This window comes from Eulemur rufifrons, chromosome 8 (assembly GCF_041146395.1).
Source record: "Eulemur rufifrons isolate Redbay chromosome 8, OSU_ERuf_1, whole genome shotgun sequence".
Classification (NCBI taxonomy): Eukaryota; Metazoa; Chordata; class Mammalia; order Primates; family Lemuridae; genus Eulemur; species Eulemur rufifrons.
In genome coordinates this window covers 16,387,840-16,403,146 of record NC_090990.1, presented here as the reverse complement: position 1 = coordinate 16,403,146, position 15,307 = coordinate 16,387,840, and the positions used below count along the sequence as shown (strand labels likewise).

Here is a 15,307-nt window from a genome sequence, read left to right as displayed (position 1 = left end):
AATGATGAGAGCAAGTAAGGTGCCTGAACTTCTATCTCCACACCTCATTATAACAAGGCAGTGTGCCTCCCTCTTCCCTTTCCCCTCTTCCCCCACCCCCCATCAAAGCAGTGTTAGAAGTCTTACCTGAGTGTCAGAGAAGTTTAAACAGAAAGGTTAAGCAAGATCCAGAATCTCTAAGTAGGAAAATGTCCAGGTTTCAACTGAGAATCACTTGTCATACCAAGAACCATATCAAACTGAATGAAAAAAGGCAATTAATAGACACACTAAGATGACAGAGGTGTTACAATTACTGGACAGAGATTCTACAGCAGCCATAATAAAAACACTTCAACAAACAATTATGAACAGCTTGAAGCAAATAAAAAAACAGAGGAAAGAATCAGTGAACTGGAAGACAGAACAGTAAAAATCACCCTGCCTAAACAACAGAGAAAATGTAGACTGAAAATGTAATACTTCTTAACTTTCCATGGTTTGATGTTATCCATCTAACTGCCATTTCTGAAGGCACCACTATATGCTATTGGTCCCAAAATTTTACATCTAGAAATTTATTCTGTAGAAACACTTAAATACAGACATCAAAAGATACAAGTAAGAGGAAGGAACACTAAAGCATTATAGTTTGTAATAGCAAAACACTGGAGACTACCCAAGCCCTTCAGTAAACGATCTGTGAAATTATAGACCACCACCAGAGGATGGAAGTCTAGGCCACCCATTCAGCCTTTACTGGCATGGGTGAGGGTGGGGCCACAGTTTTTTCTGTGGTGTTTGGAGTAGGACAGTTTTTGTCTGAAACATTTCGGTCTTGCTTAGGCTGCCCCTTTCCTGGTTCTTTGGCTACAGAGACCAGAATTTTGCTGGAGCTTTTATTTTTGTTTGTACCTGCTGATGCTTCCAGGATGCTGGCTTCCTTAACTCCAAGTCAGGGATACATGAGGCAAAAAACCAGGAAACTACCTACCATCTATACTATCTTCCCAGAAGCAGAAGTCTCTCAGATACATTAAATTTTAAACGCAAAATTAAAAATGCATAAAATGTGGTATATCCATACAGTGGAACATTGTTTAACAATAAAAAGGAATGTAGTATTTGTAAGGCTGGCGGCAGGCACCCTCCCCTCCCTAATGGAAAAAGCAGCAGCCCATGAGACCAGCCAAGGACAATGCCTGCAGGGCCCAGCTAAGTTAAAGGACGACCACACCTGGATGGTTACCCTGATAAGAGTCTCGGTTCCTGGAGGCCACACATGCCACGGGCCCCTCCTATTTTTCAATACCCGCCTTAAAACTGCAACAAAGAAATTCCTCACTCTTTGCACCAAAATCTTCCCGCTGAAGAAACCTCCATTCCCCAACCCTAAAAAACATATATAAGTCCACTCAAAACTTCTGGGCGATGTGACTTCTCGGGAGTCTCTCTCTCTCTCTCTCCCCACCCCCCCACCCCACCCCCACCGGGACCCGAGAATCTCGCCCGGGCCCCTCTCTTGGGATCCATTACCCTCACTGAGGAGCACCCCAATAAAGCCTTTTTACTTATCCCTTTCAACTCTGCTCATCTTTCATTCTCTGGAGCCAGCCAATCCAAAAAACCTTACAGTATTGACACAAATTACAACTTGAATAAACTTTGAAAACATGCTACATGAAAGGAGCCAGTTACAAAAGACCACATATTACAGTTGCCCCTCCACATCCATGGACAAAGGACTTGCGCATCCGGGGATGGGGAGGTGGGGATGGGAGGAAATCCTAGAACCAAATGTCCCCACGGATGCTGAAGGACAAATGCATACGATTCCATTTATATGAAATGTTCAAAATAGGCAAATCCATAGGGACAGACAGTAAGTAGATAATGTTTGCCTAGGGGTTTGGGGGCAGGGGTAGTGATTGCTAATGGATACAGAGTTTCTTTTTGGGGTAATAAAAATGTTTTAAAATTAGTCTCTGATGATGGTTGGACAATTTCATGAATACATCAAAACCCACTGAACTGCACATTTTAAAGAGGTGAATTATATGGTATATGATTATATCTAATAAAGCTCTTTTTAAAATGTATAGATACAGATTATACATATAAATATACACATGCTGGAGAAGATTTTAATTTGGATCAAAGTTTCCAAATTATGATTTCATATTACAAAAACACACATGCCTATAATGTTCTCTTAAAAATTAGAAAACCCAAATAATTAAAGAGAAACATTGGAATAACCCCACTGAGACAGAATAGTCATGAATTTCCAGATAATGGAAGAATCTCAGCATTCATTTGGGTTTTGTTCTTATAAAAGGGGTATTTTTTTTAACTTGCTGCCTGGAGTTCCTCTCACATGCTCACCATTCCTCACTAGTAGCCTCACCCCCTCCCTTCAGACCTCTATTATAATTCTTTTTTTTTTTTTTTTTTTGAGACAGAGTCTCACTCTGTTGCCCGGACTAGAGTGAGTGCCGTGGCGTCAGCCTAGCTCACAGCAACCTCAAACTCCTGGGCTTAAGCGATCCTACTGCCTCAGCCTCCCGAGTAGCTGGGACTATAGGCATGCACCACCATGCCCGGCTAATTTTTTGTATATATATATATTTTAGTTGTCCATATAATTTCTTTCTATTTTTAGTAGAGACGGGGGTCTCACTCTTGCTCAGGCTGGTCTCGAACTCCTGACCTCGAGCGATCCACCCGCCTCGGCCTCCCAGAGTGCTAGGATTATAGGCGTGAGCCACCGCGCCCGGCCTTATAATTCTTGAATTGCATAATACTGGTATTTAATCAGAAACTGCTGGATTAACTCTTACATTGCAGAAGAGGGGTCAATGGCAGATACTATAAATATTTTAATGTTTTACTAAGATTAAGTAACTGCTCACTTAGAAAACCTAGTTTAATCAATCTTTGGACTAGTCAGATTTTTAAACACCCAAGGAAAGCTTTAACTTCATTCTTCTCTTTCTTTGTGTTTATGGAACTAGGGGTGAGGAGTGTTCATGACTAGGGGAAGAAAGAGATAAGTTGGGGGCCGGGTGAGGTGGCTCATGCCTGTAATCCTAGCACTCTGGGAGGCTGAGGTGGGTGGATCATTTGTGCTCGAGAGTTCGAGACCAGCCTGAGCAAGAGCGAGATCCCATCTCTACTAGAAAAATAGAAAGAAATTATATGGACACCTAAAAAAATATATAGAAAAATTAGCCAGGCAGGTGGCACATGCCTGTAGTCCCACCTACTCAGTTAGGGTACACAGTTCCTGGCACATGGTAAGAGTTTAATAAATGTTACCTGACTTTAAAGATACTTCATGCAAAGAACTCAAGGCCTAACAACAGGTTCTTCAGTTCAAGCACTTAGTCATTAGAATCCCTAGATTACTTTACTCTTTCAGATAACAGTAAGAGGGGAAAGAACCTATCTTCCACATTAAATTCTTACAACTGACATACATGATGGCCCTATGCTTTAAAAAATAGTCTGTAAAAAGTTTAAATAGTCCACTAAATGGAATAAAGCAAAGATATCATTTATTTATGATGTTAAAAATCTCTGGTCATGCAAAGACTGTATCACTGTTTCCTGGCCATTACCGTATCATTAAACTAATTCAATAAATCTAAATTAAGTCAAACGATGTATAATGTTAGAATTACTACATATCCATATTTATTTACCTATGTAAATAGAATACAGCCGGCCGGGCGCGGTGGCTCACGCCTGTAATCCTAGCTCTCTGGGAGGCCGAGGTGGGCGGATCGTTTGAGCTCAGGAGTTCAAGACCAGCCTGAGCAAGAGCGAGACCCCATCTCTACTAAAAATAGAAAGAAATTATATGGACAGCTAAAAATATATATAGAAAAAATTAGCCGGGCATGGTGGTGCATGCCTGTAGTCCCAGCTACTCGGGAGGCTGAGACAGGAGGATCACTCGAGCTCAGGAGTTTGAGGTTGCTGTGAGCTAGGCTGATGCCACGGCACTCACTCTAGCCTGGGCAACAGAGTGAGACTCTGTCTCAAAAAAAAAAAAAAAAAAAAATAGAATACAGCCAAGGTCAAGGCACTGGAAAGACTTCAGTTGCTACCATTTCCTTGTTGGGCATCACCAACTCATGAAGTCTACGCTCCAGATAAAAGCCTGTGCAGTTTAGAAAGGAACTGATTAATTTGAAATCACATGAGGATACCCAACTACCAGGCCTAAATGAAACTGCAGGATAGGCTGTTGTGAGTTCACATGGAACATTTACCTTACTGAAGATGAACTCTCTGCTCTCCCAAAACAAGCTCTTCAGATGTATTAATCTAGTTAATCCTTATATCCTCTCAGCAGAGAGGATGGTGGTTAAGAGCACTAATCTAGAGCCAGACTCTCAGACAATTCCACCACTTCCTAGCTAAGTGACTTTGAAAAAGTGATTTAACCTCTCTGGGCCTGTTTCACTCTTCTATAAAATGGGAATAATAATAGTACCTACACTCCACTGGATTGTTAAGGGAACTGAATGAATACACATAAAAGGCTTAGAATAGCACAATGCTCTAAAATTGAAGGATGGGAGTTGTTCATTACATACCATTTCATACTTTTTGATATTTGTAATATAGACATGAATCTTTCACTTAAAAAAAAGCGAGCAAACAAAAACCTTCCCATCAAAAACATACGAAAATGGAGTAAACCACAAATTATAACATGAATGTGGAAAAACCCTGAAAATGAAGGAAATCTATGTAATAAAAGTAGCTAGGAGCAGAAACAAAAAACCATCCAGGAAATGGGCTTAAAATACAAATATCAGGTCTCCACTCCAGATACCCTGATTCACTATGTCTGGGGTAGAGTCTGGGAATCTGTATTCTGAACAAGCACTTCAAGCAATTCTAATTCTGATGCATTCAGTGAGTAGACCATTATTTTAGTAAACACTAACAGAGGAAAAACATGTTTAAAAAAAAAAATCAAGGCCGGGCGCGGTGGCTCACGCCTGTAATCCTAGCACTCTGGGAGGCCGAGGTGGGCGGATCGTTTGAGCTCAGGAGTTCAAGACCAGCCTGAGCAAGAGCGAGACCCCATCTCTACTAAAAATAGAAAGAAATTATATAGACAGCTAAAAATATATATAGAAAAAATTAGCCGGGCATGGTGGCACATGCCTGTAGTCCTAGCTACTCGGGAGGCTGAGACAGGAGGATCCCTTGAACTCAGGAGTTTGAGGTTGCTGTGAGCTAGGCTGACGCCACGGCACTCACTCTAGCCTGGGCAACAGAGTGAGACTCTGTCTCAAAAAAAAAAAAAAAAAAAAAAAAAAAAATCAAAACTGGAAAGAAGTTTGTCCCGTGGTTAAAATTTGAATTCCTCATGATGCCTTTGGACTCAACCCTTTGTAGGCCAGTAACCTGGTCACTGTTTGTTAGGGCCAGATTTGGTAAATTAACAGCCTCCTTCCCCCACGCTATCTTGCCATAAAATTAGACATAATCAAAACCTAAACCAAACCACCCTAAAGCCCCTTAAGATGCAAACACTCAAATTTAAGAACTTTATGCTACACAAACTAAGAAGCAGAGGCAAGTACCTTTTGTTATATAATGCAAAACAGTACAACATTAATGTTTCTAAAAGTTTAAGACCAAACATAATGTCAAGAACAATTCTGGGGCCGGGCGCAGTGGCTCAGCCTGCAATCCTAGCACTCTGGGAGGCTGAGGCGGGAGGATCGCTCAAAGTCAGGAGTTTGAGACCAGCTTGAGCAAGAGCGAGACCCCATCTCTACTAAAAATAGAAAGAAATTATCTGGACAGCTAAAAATATATACAGAAAAAAAATTAGCCGGGCATGGTGGCACATGCCTGTAGTCCCAGCTACTCGGGAGGCTGAGGCAGAAGGATTGCTTAAGCCCAGGAGTTTGAGGTTGCTGTGAGCTTGACACCACAGCACTCTAACCCGGACAACAGAGTGAGACTCTGTCTCAAAAAAAAAGAACAATTCTGGTGATCCAGAGTCCTTTACAGATGGATGAAGTGCTGTAGGATGGTTATATCTTGTTTAGAAGAGTAACTACAAATTTTTATTACTATATTATACTACTATATGATTTGGCTTATCAGTCAAATGTGGCTAATAGCTCACATTTATAATCCTAGTGCTTTGGGAGGTGGAGGCAGGAGGATTGCTTGATGCCAGGAGTTCAAGATCAGTCTGAGTAACACAGCAAGACCCCATCTCTACAAAAGATTTTTTAAAAAACCAGCTGGGTACAGTGGCACACACCTAGCTACTTGGGAGGCTGAGGAAGAAGGATCACTTGAGCCCAGGAGTTCAAGGCTACAGTGAGCTATGATCACACCACTGCACTCCAGCCTGGGCAACAGAGTAAGAACACCTTATCTCTTAAAAAAAAAAAAAAAAATTACACATGTAAGATATATCCCTACTCTTAGGGAATACACATTGAAGTATTCAGGAGCAAAGGATCACAGTGTATACAACTTACAGGAGCAAGAGCAAATAACAAAGCAAATGGGTAAAATGTTAACAATAGGTAAACCTGGGTAAAGGGTGTTCTTTGAATTGTTCTTATTCTTGCAACTTGTCTGTAAATTTGAAATAATTTCTAAATAAAGGTTTTTTTAAATTAATATAGTTTCCACTTCAGTCCTAATAGTTTCTAACTGTATTATAGCTCACTTTTATTATATTATTTATGTATTATCTTTAAAGGTAGATAAAAATCAATCTTTCAAAATTAAAATTTTTGGCCAGGCATGGTGGCTCATGCCTGTAATCCCAGCACCATGGGAGGCCAAGGCAGGAGAACTACTTGAGCCCAAGAATGCAAGACCAATGTGAGCAGCAAAGCAAGACCCTATCTCTACAAAAAAAAAAAAAAAAGACAATTTAAGTAAAATATTTTTATTTTTTATTCATTCAACCAATTATGTAAGGACCTAGATCGTGATGAACAAGAGAAGCTATGGTTCTTCCCTTTGTAGTACCTATTGTGTACAAAGTTTAATCTGAATAATTTGAGAATAACACTAAAAGAAAACAATTTCAATTTAGGATACAAAGAAACTCTCAATAAACGCCCCAACCTTATCATAATTGAAATAACACTTGTTTAACATCTTCTCAAGTGTCATAAACATCCCCCAATAAATCGTGGTTTTGTGAGTTTCAGTTTTATGGGCTTGCCAGTGGCTCCTCCTCTAAGTTGGTGGTTCAGCTTATAACAGTACACTTAACACTCTCTTGCTTTAGTCTAAATCACTGTAAATTGAGAAATCGTTCAAAACTAGAGAAAAATATATCTTTTCATTTTATTTTTAAATTCTAAAAAGGGAGAGGACACATAAAAGTATAGCTAAAGTTTACCATGCTTACTATCTATCTGAAATAACTAACTAACCTATACTTTAGATTACTGAAATCAAGATTCAAAGTTACTATGTTGTTGGAAGAAACAGCTAAACACACAATTCACCTAATTGTTTCAGCTAAATGTCATAGTTGAGTGATTGAGTGAAATAGCTGTCTTTTTAAATCACCGTCTTCCACCCACAACTATCCATACATAGTTAAACCTGTTGAATAGGAGAGATGATTCACCTTCTAGTAGTTTCAAAGGTTGTCTGTTTCTGTTTCCTTCAGTAAATGACCAAATTATGATTCAACCACCTAATGTAGCTAATAGTTTAATTTAAAAAAAAAACACAAAACCTGTAAACGTGTACAATGGCCTTTAAAATGAGCCGGGTGTGGTGGCACGTGTCTATAGTCCCACCTACTCAGGAGGCTGAGGCTGAGGCATGAGGCTTGAGCCCAGGAATTCAAGATCACAGTGAGCTATGAGCACATCACTGCACTCCAGCCTGGGCAACAGGGCAAGACCCTGTCTCTAAAATGTCAAAAAAAAAAAAAAAAATTTATTTATTTATTTATTTATTTATTTATTTTGAGACAGAGTCTCACTCTGTTGCCCAGGCTAGAGTGAGTGCCGTGGCGTCAGCCTAGCTCACAGCAACCTCAAACTCCTGAGCTCAAGGGATCCTCCTGTCTCAGCCTCCCGAGTAGCTGGGACTACAGGCATGCACCACCATGCCCGGCTAATTTTTTCTATATATATTTTTTAGCTGTCCATATAATTTCTTTCTATTTTTAGTAGAGATGGGGTCTCGCTCTTGCTCAGGCTGGTCTCGAACTCCTGAGCTCAAACGATCCGCCCATCTCGGCCTCCCAGAGTGCTAGGATTACAGGCGTGAGCCACCGCGCCCGGCCAAAAATTTATTTTTTAATGAGGTCTTACAAAGGTCTCCCTCCTCCTTTCCTAGGATGACTTTCCCACCAATGTCCTTGAGGACCAACAGCACTACTCCACACTCCCTCCCTTTCATCCTATACAGTAAGAACACGTAAATCTGGGCACTTAATAAAATCACATTTTCCACTTGGAATACCCACTGCCACACCTGTCCTTTGGGTCAAGCTCAAGTCTCATCTCCAAGAAACCTTTCTAGATCACTCTAGCTTAAACCAATTAGCTGTCCTCTCAACTTCTATCCCAGCTTCTCAAATTCTGTCAACACAAATCATCAAAGGATCTTGTAAAAGTATGGATTCTGATCCAGTAGATCTGCAGTGGTGCCCAAGATTCAGCAACTCTTACAAATTCCCAGGGAATAGCAAGCCTGTATCATTTATTTAACAATTAATGGAGGCCGGGCGCGGTGGCTCACGCCTGTAATCCTAGCACTCTGGGAGGCCGAGGCGGGTGAATCGCTCAAGGTCAGGATTTCCAGACCAGCCTGAGCAAGAGTGAGACCCCGTCTCTACTAAAAATACAAAGAAATTATCTGGCCAACTAAAATATATATAGAAAAAATTAGCCACGCATGGTGGCACATGCCTGTAGTCCCAGCTACTCGGGAGGCTGAGGCAGTAGGATTGCTTAAGCCCAGGAGTTTGAGGTTGCTGTGAGCTAGGCTGACGCCACGGCACTCACTCTAGCCAGGGCAACAAAGCGACACTGTCTCAAAAAAAAAACAATTAATGGAGACTTGCCTTGTTGATTGCTTAAATTGCTACTGTGTATTATTACTTCACTGTTCTTGTCCCTGTACCCTATCTCATGAGACTGTAACCTCACTGAGATATATATTTTTTAATCTTCCCTTAGGACCTGCTACAGATGCTTTACTACTTATTAGCTGACTATTGATTGGCTAAAAATAAAAGCCTTTGAAGTTGCAAAGAATATGTACCAGTTTTTCAGCACAGAAAAAAAAATTATCAAATCTTTCTAATAATTTTTCTCAAAAATCTAAATTAAGCCACCATCTTTCTCAAAAACTTAAATTAGGCCTCCAAATCATCTTGGGACACAGTTAACAAACCACAGAAGCTAGACGGTTGCCTGTCCAACATCCATTCTCCCACTTTTTTCTGATGATAGAACTGGTTGTCATCAGGCATCCATTCCTCCCTCTCACAAGGAATGCAGGAGATAATGGTCCAATCCCCAATTCTAGGAGTAATTCCAAACTGGTTCTAAGGTAGTCATGGTAGTTCATTCCCCTTGCCAGTGAATGACTTAGGCATAATCAGGTGACCTAGTTCTAGGCAATGAGACTCCTAGGAAAAGTTTCTCACTGGAGACAAAGACCCCAGAGGAGGGAACCCTGGAATGGAAAACCTGTGGCTGCTGTGGCCAACTTGATAGTAGCCTGAGGCTGAAACCACCACCGGATGAGTATAAACCCAAGAGAAGCACAAAGAATGAGATAGATAAGACCTGACCTTATGAAACTTAGATTTTTTTTTTGGAAGAAACATATATGAAGTTAAAAATTGTAAACTGCAATAAATGCCTACAGGGAAACAAAAGTACTCAGAGAGAGGGCATGGAGCACATACTCTTTAGAAAAGATGGTTATGCACAATCTCCTAGACCTAAAGAATAAGGAGGAGACCACCATGGAAAGAGCCAGTGTGGGCTAGATTGCTGTGAATACAAGAGAAAGTGGCATTGGCGGGGCCAGATCATGAAAGATTTTTTAGACCAAATTAGAAAAAAAGTAGTTAACACAATGTTTAACAGCAAGGACTGAAAGTAGAATGACGGGTTTGATATATTGGTTCTTCTACTTAACCCACCTGCGTGACACTGGGCAAGTTACTTAACCTCTCTGGGCCTCGGTTTCCTTATATGTAAAATGGGGAAGACTTTCTAAAGTTATTATGAATATTAAGTGAGGTTAGTAGATGAAAAGTTCTTAAAATATTGCCCAGTACATAGTCAGTGCTGAGTAAAAAAGTATGTGCCAAGTAGAGAATATATTCCTGACTTCATGGGAGCTTCCACTGGGGGGAGAAAAAAGGGGTGAGGAATGCCAGAAAACAGGGTAACGGGATACCACTGAAGGGCTGTGTTGAGTGGGGCCATGAGGGCAAAATCCAATTTCCATTTAACACGATAAATAACACTGCCATACGGAAAACAGGTTGGGGGCATGGGGCCAATGAAAAATGGAAGCTAGGAGACCTAATGCAGTATTTGCAGTTAACTGTGGTTTGAAGTAGGTAGAAGAGGCAACAGTGATGGAAAGAAATACGTGGATTAAATTGAATTGGAATGATACAATCCTAAAGATTAATGGATGGTTAGGATGTGGGAAGTAAGGTAAAGAAATCAAATAGCTCCTAGATGTCTGGTTTGTGCAACTGGGTCAAGGAAAGCCTCAAGATGGGGGTGAGGGTGGGACTATACTTTGCTGGAGGATGGAAAGGCAAATCCCTTCAAGAGACACCATAGTTGTATAACCCAGGCATTTACATCTTGAAAATAGTTCTCAAGTGTGGAAGACTGTAAGCCAAAATTAACATTACCTCAGGACACATTGAGGGAGAGGAGTATTAACTTTATACACCTTTGTCCTGATTGCCTTTTTATAATGAACATGTTTTTGTTTTCTTTAAGTTTTAAGAAAATTATAAAAGAAAATGCTCCAAATGTTCATACATGATAATCTCATTCCTGTTCCTAATCAGTGCCAAAATGTTAAACTGTTTAAATATAACAGAAGTTCTTTTAAATAAATGCTGAATGCAAAATAGTCACTCAAAAACTATCTGAAATAACATAGGGGATTAATGTCAGTTGAGAAAGATTATTTTGAATACTTCCGTTACTTACTTTAAGCATATGCTGAAGATGAAAACAAAGGCTTTCATCTGAAAAAATCAAATCTGAAATGTCTCAGCCAGAATCATTTTTTTAAAACAAAGTGTCAGTGTACAATGACCAGACTTTGCATCTAAGCACAGCAGAACCATAACACAAGTTCTGCTTGTTCATATTCATTCATCAAAAGCCTAAGACAGGAGTGAAGTCTATTATCTTTTCAGAATAAATTACAAACCACATATTTTTTTATTTTTTGGAGACAGAGTCTCACTCTGTTGCCCAGACTAGAGTGCCGTGGCGTCAGCCTAGCTCACAGCAACCTCAAACTCCTGGGCTCAAGCAATCCTTCTGCCTCAGCCTCCTGAGTAGCTGGGACTACAGGCATGCGCCACCATGCCCGGCTAATTTTTTTTCTATATATATTTTTAGCTGTCCAGATAATTTCTTTCTATTTTTAGTAGAGACGGGGTCTCACTCTTGCTCAGGCTGGTCTCGAACTCCTGACCTCAAGCAATCCTCCTGCCTCGGTCTCCCAGGGTGCCAGGATTACAGGTGTGAGCCACCATGCCCAGCCTTAAATTTTCTTGCAGCCGTATTAAAAACAAGAAGAGTGCTCACTTTGACAGCAAATATGCTAAATTGGAACTATACAGAAAAGGTTAGCATGGCCCCTGCACGAGAATGACACACAAATTCCTGAAAAAAAGTAGAAAAAAAAAAAGTAAAAGAAACAAGTGTAATTGATCTAAATAATATTTTTATTTAACCCAGCACATCTAAAATATAATTTCAACATGTAAAAACATAAAAACTTATTACATTCTTTTCTTTCTACTAAGTCTTCAAAATCTGGTGTATGTTCTGTTGAATTTATTCACTAGGGAAAAGAATAAAATAAAGAATTTAAATCAAAAATAAAAAAAATAATTAAAAAAAAATCTGGTGTATGTTTTATGCTTACAGTACATCTCAATTCAAACTGAACATATTTCAAGCACTCAACAATCACATATATCTAGTGACTATCGTATTGGACAGCACAGGTCTAGAGAAAAAGCCACTGGTAATCTAAGACCATGTACTAAAGATCATGTACTTGACTCATGAACTCAGCATTCAAGCTCTCAGAGTATATTTATTCCTATTTCAAACAAATTTATCTATCTGGTTCACTGAACCAAAAAAGATTACAATATAAAATTCAAGGAAATGGGCTGCATCAATAGAGCTAAGTTGGCAAAGTAAGAAACAGAACATACACACAGGCCCACATGCACACACACAAAGGAGAGATCTAAGTTTGAAAAGCATAATAGCTGAGGCCATTTAGCAGAAAAGGAAAAATAGTCTTACCTACCTCAGTAGCTCCCAAGGCCATTGCTGCATTACTGAATTTATATACAGTATGTTGACACTAACTGGCAGTTAAATCTGGCATTTTAATATGTCAAGGAAGCACTAAATATTTTAGAAATATTTTCATTTAAAATTTCTTAACTCTATTATTTTTGCAATTGTTCTATGAATCTAAAATTATTCTAAAACTTAAAGGTTTTTTTTAAAAAAAAAAATCAATTTGAAGCTTCTGGTGCAGCCAAGTAGTCCCCATAGGATCAATCCTCTGCCTCTCACAATAGCTGTAACTCTAGACAAAATAACCACCTGAAGACACTAGAGAGTGAACAAAAGCAGACAGATGTTGGATGGGAGGTGACACTCGCAAGAAGGTAACTACACTAGACAAGTTTTCCCAATGTTTATCTTTTTCTTTTGTTTCTTTCCTTCCTTTTTTTTCTGCCCTGAGACAGGGTCTCACTCTGTTGCCCAGGCTAGAGTGCAGTGGCGTTGTCATAGCTCACTGCAACCTCAAACTCCTGAGCTCAAGAGATCCTCTGGTCTCAGGCTCCTGAGTAGCTGGGACTATAGGCTCATGCCTCCACACCCAGCTAATGTTTCTATTTTTTTGTAGAGACAGGGTCTTGCTATGTTGCTCAGGCTGGTCTCGAGCTCCTGGTCTCAAGTAATCCTCCCACCTCAGCCTCCCAAAGTGCTAGGATTATAAACATGAGCCACTGTACTTAGCCCCCAATTTTTATCTTTTAGCCTTGCATCATGCAGGATAGCTAAAACTCCAATGGAAAATTCACAGTCCTATTGGCTTTAAGAAACAAAGGATAGTCCAGAGCAACCATCAACACTGGAAAATAAGGTAAGAACACTATAAGAGAAAGAAAGAGCCGTGAGGGGGAATCTTAACATCTGCATAAAACTGTCCAGGTCTCTGGCTGATCCCTGAAAGATATCACAGAGCATACTCTGAGTAAGCCAGCTAAAAGAACTGAACTGAAATATGAGCTTCCACCTACCACATAGGGAACAGTTTTGAAGTTTGAGTTCTGCTGAGTTAACTGTCTGCTTTAAAAAAAAGAAAAGAAACAAAATCAATACTCTTCAGAGGAGCATAACAAAATCCAAAGTTCTACAAATTTATAATTTGTAATACTCAGAATACAATCCAAAATTGCTCCCCATAGAAGAAACAAGAAAACATGACCCATTCTCAAGGAGAAAAATAATCAAGGAGACATACCCTAAGATGACCTAGATTCTAAAGTTTGCAAGGATTTTAAAGCAGTTATAACTATGCTCAAAGACAAAAAGGAAAATATGCTCATAATGGAGGAAGATAGGAAATCTCAGTAGAGAAAGAAACCAAAAGAATGTAAATTCTAGATCTAAAAAAAATCACAATATCTGAATTAAAAAAAAATCACTAGACTAGTAAAATAGAGAAAAGAGAAAAGGGTCTGTGAACATGGAGACAGATCCAAGAAAGTATTTAATCTGAAAAATAGAAAAAAAATAAGCAGAGCCTCAAAGACCTGTGAGAAAATATGAAAAGGTCAGTATTTTAAATTAGAGTCCCAGAAGGAGAAAATGAGGCAAAAAAATATTTCAAAAAATAATGGCTTAGTGGGGTGTGTTGGCCCATACCTGTAGTCCCAGCTACTTGGGAGGCTAAGACCAGGGGATCACTTGGGCCCAGTAGTCGAAATTGCAGTAAGCTGTGATCATGCCACTGCACTCCAGACTGGGTGACAGAGACCTGTCTAAAAAAAAAAAAAAAAGAAAGAAAGAAGGGCCCAAAATTTCCCAAATAAAGATAAATTCACAGATTCAAGAAGCTTCATGAACATCAAGCAGGGTTAACATAAAGAAAGCCACATTTAGGTAAGTCATAAATAAAATGCTGAAAAGCAAAGAAAAATCTTTAAGGTAGCTAGACAAAAAACAATACACTGCGTACAAAAGAATAATGAGTTGAATGACAGTTGAATTCTCATCAGAAATAATGGAGACCAGAAAACAAGGAACAACATTTTTAAAGTGCTGAAAGAAAAACAATAAAAATCAAGTCCAAATCCTATATCCAGCAAAAATATCTTTAAAGAATGGAAGTCAAGACATTTTCAGATAAAACTATGTAGAATTTGAATGTTTGACATTTAAATGAGTTAGTTTCAGAATTACAAAACACTAAAATTTGTGTTTCTTATATTAAGCCATGATTATTTTATTTAAAAAGAGAAACGTGCTCCCCTTATAATTAGTTATTCTCACTTTGGTCACATCAAAAAAAAGTACATCTTAAACTTTTTCATTGCCTAACCTTCATTTTTTTAAGATCTTCTAACCAAAGATAAACTCAATAACTGCCAGAGTCTTCCCTTGTTTATCAACTGAAGACAACTATGTTAAGGGTACGGGTGAAATTCTTCTGCAAGTCAAAATCCATCAGCTCATTTTCCCTAAGGGCAGTTTTAAAATATACATGCTGTAGTATAGACTAGATGCAGAAAGAATCCTGGTAGTGAAAGAAAACAATGAAGTATTCAAGAAATACCCTTTTTCCCCCATCTGTACTTATGGCAGCTACCTAAATTTGATGGGTGAGAGCTGCTTCTGTTTACTAACAAGTTCTCAGACCAAGCAATTTTAACCAGACATCCCACCAAGAGTTCAGCAGGAGAATCAAAAATTCAATTTCTCCCTTTTCTAAAAAGCCTAAATTCTCAGGCCAGGTGTGGTAGCTCATGCCTGTAATCCTAGCACTT

At 39.3% G+C, this 15,307-nt stretch overlaps 1 protein-coding gene and 1 non-coding gene across 3 annotated transcripts in view; one reads left to right on the top strand and one right to left on the bottom strand.

The window, feature by feature from the left end:
• The window catches only part of CLIC4 (chloride intracellular channel 4), a 73,171-nt gene that overhangs the window by 38,413 nt on the left and 19,451 nt on the right, over positions 1–15,307 (bottom strand). The window lies entirely within an intron of this gene.
• LOC138391091 (U6 spliceosomal RNA) lies at positions 11,804–11,908 on the top strand. The gene has a single exon (XR_011234726.1). It is a non-coding gene; the product is annotated as a U6 spliceosomal RNA (small nuclear RNA).